Raw genomic sequence first — 7,554 nt, forward strand, 5'->3', positions numbered from 1 at the left:
AAAATTCCAAAATCATCTGAAATAACCCCCAAAACATCTCTAAATAACCCCCGGATCACCCCAAAATAACCCAAAATCATCCCAGAACACCCCAAAATCGCTGTGAAATACCCTGAAATTACCCAAAACCACCCCCAAATCACCTTAAATCACCCCAAAATCACCTCAGCCCCCCCAAATACCCGCAGAACCCCCAAAATCCCCTCAATCCCCCCCTGACCCCCCCAAAATCCCCTCAATCTTTCCCAAATCCCCAAAATCCCCCCAGACCCCCCCCAAATTTCCCCCAATCCCCCAGACCCCCAAATTCCCCCAAATCCCCCCAGACCCCCCCAAAATCCCCTCAATCTTTCCAAATCCCCCCAGACCCCCCAAAATCCCCCCCATGACCCCCCAAACTCCCCAGACCCCCCAATCCCCCAGACCCCCAAAATCCCCCTGACCCCCCTTTCTCCCCCCTAGCTCTGCTGTCCCCGCCTGTGCTGGGCCTCTGCCTGCAGGGGCGCTCCAGGCCCTGCACCACAGCCAATCAGGGGCCTGCGCCCGCCTCTGCCGCGCCCTCATTGGCTGCCTCACCCAGCCAGACCCCGCCCACCCTGACAGGTGAGCTCCCATTGGCTGTTTCTACCCAGCTGCCTCCTGATTGGTCGCTACTCCCGCACGCTGCTCTCTGATTGGCTGGCACTCTGAACTGCTGCTCTCTGGTTGGCGGTTTGAGCTCCTGCTTTCTGATTGGCTGGCGGTTTGAGCTCTTGCTTTCTGATTGGCTGGCGGTTTGAGCCGCCATTTTCTGATTGGCTGGCGGTCCCAACCTTCCATTTTCTGATTGGTTGGGCTGCCTGAGTCCCCCTTTTTTGTGATTGGTTGCTGTTTTCTGACCCTTTGATCTGATTGGCTTGTGCTTCTAAACCTCATTTTCTGCTTCTAAAGCCTGTGTGCTGATTGGCTGCTGTTCCTAAACCCTGTTTTGTGATTGGCTGGTGCTCTGTGGCGCTTTATGCTGATTGCCTGGTGCTCCTAAACCCCGTTTTCTGATTGGCCGCTGCTCTGTGACCCTTTGTGCTGATTGGCCGCTACTCCTCAACTCTCTCTGCTGATTGGCTGATGCTTCTAAACCCCCTTTTCTGATTGGTCACCACTCTGTGATCCTTTGTCTTGATTGGCTGCTGCTTCTCACCCCCTGCTTCCCGATTGGTCGTTGCTCCCACATGCCGCGTGCTGATTGGCCACTGCCCCCTCACCCCCATTCCTCATTGGCCGACCCTCCCAACCCCCGTTTCCTGATTGGCCGCTGCTCCCCACCCCCTTTCCCCCCATTGGCCGCCCCCTTTAACCCCCTGTTTGCTGATTGGCTGCCTCTCTCTCCCCCCATTTCCCGATTGGCTGGTGGTTTTCCCTCCTCGCTCCCGATTGGCCGGCCCCTCCCCGCCCTTGGTGGGCGTGTCCCCGAGGAAGCCCCGCCCCCCGGGGGCTGCTGGGGGCCCTGCAGGACCCCGAGCGCAGCCGATTGGTGGAGGCCGCCCTGGGGGTCCTGGACCCCCCCCAAATCCGGGGCCTCTTCCGGGAGCACCTGAGGGGGCACCTGAGGGGCGTGGCCTCCCACAGGGTGGCCAATCATGGCCTGCAGAGGCTCCTCGGCCACGCCCCCGAGGATGTGGTAGGCGGGGTTTAATTCAAGGGGCGGAGCTTAGTGGGGTGGGTCGTAGGGGTGGGTGGGGCTTGGCTGGGAGGGGCGGGGTTAAGGAGGGTGTGGGTTGAAGGGGTGGGGCTTGGTGGAGTGGGTGGGGCTAAAGGGGTGTGGGCACATGGGCAGGGCTTAATTAGAATGGGTGGGGCTAATGAGGAAGGTGTGGCTTAGATGGAAGGGGTGGGGCTTAAAATAAAGGGGTGGGGCCAAAGCAGTGGGTGTGGCTTGATGGAGTGGGTGGGCCTAAAGGGATGTGGTCACATGGGCGGGGCTTAATTAGAATGGGTGGGGTTAATGAGGTAGGTGTGGCTTAGAGGGAAGGTGCGGGGCATAAAGGGGTGTGGCCCTGGGGTGGGTGGGGCTCAAAATAAAAGGGGTGGGGCCAAACAGTGGGTGTGGCTTGGTGGAGTAGGTGGGGCTAAAGGGCTGTGGTCACATGGGTGGGGCTTAATTAGAATAGGTGGAGTTAATGAGGTAGGTGTAGCTTAGAGGGAAGGGTGGCGCTTAAAATAAAGGGGTGGGGCCAAAGCAGTGGGTGGGGCTTGATAGAGTAGGTGGGGCTAAAGGGGGGTGGTCACGTGGGCAGGGCTTAATGATGGTGGGTGGGGTTAACGAGATGGGTGTGGCTTAGAGGGAAGGGGTGGGGCATAAAGGGGTGTTGCACTGGGGTGGGTGGGGACAAATGGAGGGTGGGGCACAAAATAAAGGGGTGGGGCCAAACAGTGGGTGGGGCTTGATGGAGTGGGTGGGTGGGGCTTAATTAGAATGGGAAGGGCGGAGCTTAATGGGAAGGGATGGGTGGGGCTTGGCTGGGAAGGGCGGGGCCAAAGGGGTTGTGGATTAAGGGGTGGGGTTAAAGGAGTGGGTGGAGCAAAAAGGGTGGTTATGTGGGTGGGGCTTAAGAGAGCGGAGCTTAAAATGGGGTAATGGGTGGGGCTTAATGAGGAAGGGTGGGGCTAATTGGGTGGGTGGGGCTAAAGGGGCGTGGGTGTGGTTAAAGCAGTGAGTGGGTGTGGCCAGAGAGGAGAGGGTTGGGGCTAAAAGGGGTGTGGTCAGTGGGGATGGGCATGGCCTAATGCAGAGAGGGGGCGTGGCTAAAATCAGCACGGTGGGCGGGGCCTGATTGGGTGTGGCCATAAGAGGTGGGCATGGCTTAATACAAAGATTTGATTGGCTGTGAGTGTGTGGGGGGGGCGTGGCTCGGCCGAGTGGGCGTGTCCCCGCCTGGCCACGCCCCCTTTTCCCCCTCCCCCCCCAGGTGGAGGAGGTGCTGTTGGAGCTGGGCCCCGCCCTGGGGGAGCCGCTGGCCCGGGGCCACCCCGGGGTGGTCACCGCCCTGCTCGGGGCCGCCCGGAGGCACCCCCGGCTCCAGGGCCCCGCCCTCCAATGGCTGCTCAAGGTGGGGACACGCCCCCTTTGCGGGAAACCACGCCCCCTTGGTTTAAACCACACCCTTTTTGGTTTAAACCCCACCCCCTTTTGTATAAACCACCCTCTTTTGGTTTAACCCCCACCCCCTTTTATATAAGCCACACCCCCTTTGGTTTAAGCCACGCCCCCTTTGGGTGAAACACACCCATTTGGGTCCCCAAACCACACCCCTTTTGGTTTAAACCCCACCCCCTTTGGTATAAACCACGCCCCCTTTGGTGGAAACCACGCCCCCTTGGTCCCCAAACCACACCCCTTCACTATGACCACACCTTCTTTTGAATAGCTCCTCCCCCTTTGCAATAGACCCACCCCTTTTATGCCCCACCCCTCACCACAAACCCCGCCCTGTTGATCTCTGAGGTCACACCCACTTGGCAATGACCACACCCACTTTGGGATAAGCCCCACCCTTCTTGACAAGCCACGCCCCTTATTGCTCCTCCTCTAGGCAGGATAAGCCCCACCCCCTTTGTATTAAGCTCCACCCCTTGTGTTAAGCCCCACCCCTTATAACCCCTCCCACTTGTAAGCCCCTCCCCTCGGGCTAAACCCCACCCCTTTGTCCTCAAGCCACACCCTCTTGTCTGGCCCCACCCCCTTGTGCAACCCTCACCCTTATAAGCCCCACCCCTTCATGAATATTAAGCCCCATCCTCTGCTGATAAGCCCCACCCCTTTTCTGAACCACGCCCCTTTTTGCTAAGCCCCGCCCCTTTTTCCTACCGTCCAATAGGCTCTGGACTGCTGGGACCCCTCTAGCGCCGCAGCCAATGCCTGCGCGCCCTGGCTCAGCTCCGCCCCTGGGGGCGGGGACAGCAGGAGGCGGGGCCAGAGGTGAGGGGAGGGGCCAGGGGAAAAGGGAGGGGCCTGATGGAAGGGGTGGGGCGTATGGAAAGAGGGAGGGATGAGAAAAGGGGAGGGGTTTAAGAGGAGGGGGAGGGGCCTAATAAAAGGGGTGGGGCTTAAGGGGAAAAGGGAGGGGCTTGAGGGGGAGGGGCTGAGAAAGGAGGAGGGGAGGGGTCTGAAGAGGAGGGGGCGTGGCCTGAGGGGAGAGGGGAGGGGCTTGAGGAAAATGTGGGGCTGAGGGCAGGGTTTTAATGAAAGGGGCGGGGCTTATCAAGAGAGGGTGGAGCTTTTTATGCTTTTTTCTCTTTTTTTAAATTTTTTTTCTTTTTGTCACCCCTTTCCTTTGATTTCCTCCCATTTCCCTTTTTCCCCAATTCCCCAATTTTCCTTCTTTTCCCCCGATTTTCCCCCTTTTCCCGTTTTCCCCCATTTCTTCCCCAAATCTGCCCCATTTTTCTTCATTTTTTTTCTTTATTCACAAATTTCCCCTTTTTTCCCCAATTTCCCCCCATTTTCTCCCCAATTTCCCTCGTTTTTCCTCGATTTCCCTCTATTTTTCCTCATTTTTCCCATGTTTTTTTTCATTTCCCCCTTATTTTCCCCCATTTTTCCCCATTTTTTCCTATTTCTATCCCTCATTTTCCCCCCATTGTTTCCCCAATTTCTCCCCTATTTTCCCCCCCATTTTTCCTCATTTCTCCCTCCCATTTCCCTCCTATTTTTCCCCCATTTTTCCCCAATTTCCCCCATTTTTTCCCCAATTCCCCCCCATTTTTCCCTGATTTCCCCCATTATTTCCCCAATTTCCCCCATTTTTCCCCATTTTTCCCCAATTTCCCCCCATTTTTCCCCATTTCTCCCCCCCATTTTCCCCCCATTTTTTTCCCATTTTTCCCCCCCATTTTCCCCATTTTCCCCCCCATTTTCCCCATTTCCCATTTTTCCCATTTTCCCCCATTTTCCCCATTTTCCCCTCCATTTTTTCCCCATTTTCCCCAATTTTCCCCATTTTTCCCCATTTTTCCCCATTTCTCTCCCCCATTTCCCTCATTTTTGCCATTTTCCCCCCATTTTCCCCTCATTCCCCCCATTTTTCCCCATTTCTCCCCCATTTCCCCCATTTTTTCCCATTTTCTCCCAATTTCCCCATTTTTTACTTTTTTTCTCCATTTTTCCCCATTTTCTCCCCAATTTCCCCCATTTTTCCCCCAGCTGCCCCTGTCATTGTGGGGGTCCCTGGCCCTGCAGGAGCTGCTCCATTTCGGGGTCCCCCCCCGGGGGGTCCTGGGGGGTCTCCAGGCCCTTCCCCCCCCGGCCCTGCTGGGCCTGGCCCGGAGCCCCCCCGGGAGCCGCCTCTGGGATGCCCTCCTGGGGTCCCCCCACGTCCCCCCCCGGGTCAGGAAACGACTCCTCAAAAAGCTCAAGGTGAGAGAAACACCCCAAAAAAATTTGGGGGGAAAAATCCAAATTTTGGGGAAAAAATTCCAAATTTTGGGGAAAAAATTCCAAATTTTGAGGTCAAAAATCCCATTTTGGGGGGGTTTTGGGGTCCCCCCACGTCCCCCCCCGGGTCAGGAAACGACTCCTCAAAAAGCTCAAAGTGAGAAAAAACACCCCAAAAAAAATTGGAGAAAAAATTCTAAGTTTTGGGGAAAAAATTCCACATTTTGAGGCCAAAAATCCCATTTTTGGGGTCAAAAATCCCATTTTTGGGGGGTTTTGGGGTCCCCCCCCGGGTCAGGAAACGACTCCTCAAAAAGCTCAAGGTGAGAAAAAAAACCCAAAAAAAATTTTGGGGCAAAAATTCTGAATTTTGGGGTCAAAAATCCTGAATTTGGGGGAAAAATTCCAAATTTTGAGGTCAAAAATCCCATTTTTGGGGGGGTTTTGGGGTCCCCCCCCGGGTCAGGAAACGACTCCTCAAAAAGCTCAAGGTGAGAGAAACAACCCAAAAAAAATTTTGGGGAAAAAATTCTGAATTTTGGGAGGAAAAATTCCAAATTTTGGGGTTAAAAATCTCGTTTTTTGGGCTCAAAAATCCCATTTTTTGGGGGGGTTTTGGGGTCCCCCCACGTCCCCCCCCGGGTCAGGAAACGACTCCTGAAAAAGCTCAAAGTGAGAAAAAAACCCAAAAAAATTTGGGGAAAAAATTCCACTTTTCAGGATCAAAAATCCCATTTTTTGGGGTCAAAAATCCCATTTTTGAGTCCACAATCGCCTTTTCGGGAGGGGGTTTGGGGGTTTTGGGGTCCCCCCACTGTGCCCCCCCCAGGCCAAATTGCCCCCAAATCCCTCCCAAAGGGTTCAGGGATCCCCCAAATCCATCCCAAAATATTTTAGGACCCCCAAACCCCCCCAAATTCCTTGCAAGCCTTCCCCCAAATTCCCCCAAATCCCTCTTTTATCCCCCCAAAATCCTCTCAAATCCCCCCCAAACTCCCCAAAACCCCTTCAAATTCCCCCCAAATTTTCTCCAAACTTTCTCAACACCTCCCAATGATTTTGGGGACCCCCAAGGATTTTGGGACCCCCAGACCTCCCTGACTCCCCAAATTTCCCCCTTTCCCCCCAGGGCTTCGTGGCCGCCTCCTGGCCCAGCACCGACTAACGGGACCCAGGACCCCCAAACCCCCAAAACTCCCCAAAGCCCCCAAATCCCCAAACCCTCAAATCCCCCAAAATCCCCCAGGAGGTTCAGGGACCCCCAAAGATTTTTGGGACCCCACAAATCCCCACAAATCCCCCTCAACCCCCAAATCCCCTCAAATCCCCCAAATCCCCTCAAATCCCCCCAAACCCCCTCAAATCCCTCCCAAATTTCTCCAGAACTTTCTCAACACCCCCTAAATATTTTGGGACCCCAGACCCCTGACCCCCAAATTTCTCCTTTTCCCCCAGGGCTCGTGGCTGCTCCTGGCCCGGCACCGCAGCGGGAGCCGCGTCCTGACTCGGCCTGGGGGCCCCCTCCCCACCAGGGTCTCCATCGCCTCAGAGCTGGGTCAGTGACCCCCCGACCCCCAAAACCCCCAAAACCCCTCGGGGACCTCTGACCCCCCTCATTTGGGTGGTTTTGGTGTTTTTGGCAGCCCCCACCTGGCCGAGCTGCGCCGGGACCCCTCGGGAGGGGGTCCTGAGGAGGCTCCGCCTGGAGCAGTTCCTGAGGGACAGGGGGTGGGAGAGGGCCCAGAGGGGGAGAGACCCCAAAATGGGGATGGGGAGTGAAACCCTCTAGACCCCCCAGATCCCCCAAAATCATCCCTGAGGTCATGGGACCCCCAGACCCAAAATAAACCCTGAGGGACAGGGGGTGGGAGAGGGCCCAGAGGGGGAGAGACCCCAAAATGGGGATGGGGAGTGAGACCCCTCCCAGACCCCCAAAATCATCCCTGAGGTCAGGGGACCCCCAGACCCAAAATAAACCCTGAGGGACAGGGGGTGGGAGAGGGCCCAGAGGGGGAGAGACCCCAAAATGGGGATGGGGAGTGAGACCCCCAGAGCCTCCCAGACCCTCCAAAATCATCCCCATCATCCTGAGTCCTGATTGTGGACCCCCAGACCCAAAATAAACCCTGAGGGACAGGGGGCTG

The 7,554-nt window shown here is 56.2% G+C and overlaps 2 long non-coding RNA genes across 2 annotated transcripts; both read left to right on the forward strand.

Moving 5' to 3' along the window:
- The first annotated feature begins 488 nt into the window (after positions 1–488).
- LOC126636007 (uncharacterized) lies at positions 489–3,923 on the forward strand. Its single transcript, XR_007627870.1, has 4 exons — positions 489–603; positions 1,456–1,657; positions 2,946–3,086; positions 3,855–3,923. It is a non-coding gene; the product is annotated as an uncharacterized LOC126636007 (long non-coding RNA).
- On the forward strand, positions 3,924–6,965 carry LOC126636008 (uncharacterized). The gene is made up of 3 exons (XR_007627871.1): positions 3,924–3,955; positions 5,180–5,392; positions 6,866–6,965. It is a non-coding gene; the product is annotated as an uncharacterized LOC126636008 (long non-coding RNA).
- The last annotated feature ends 589 nt before the right edge of the window (positions 6,966–7,554 follow it).

The sequence above is a fragment of the Myiozetetes cayanensis genome, unplaced genomic scaffold (assembly GCF_022539395.1).
Source record: "Myiozetetes cayanensis isolate MyiCay16 unplaced genomic scaffold, myiCay2020 scf1294, whole genome shotgun sequence".
Classification (NCBI taxonomy): Eukaryota; Metazoa; Chordata; class Aves; order Passeriformes; family Tyrannidae; genus Myiozetetes; species Myiozetetes cayanensis.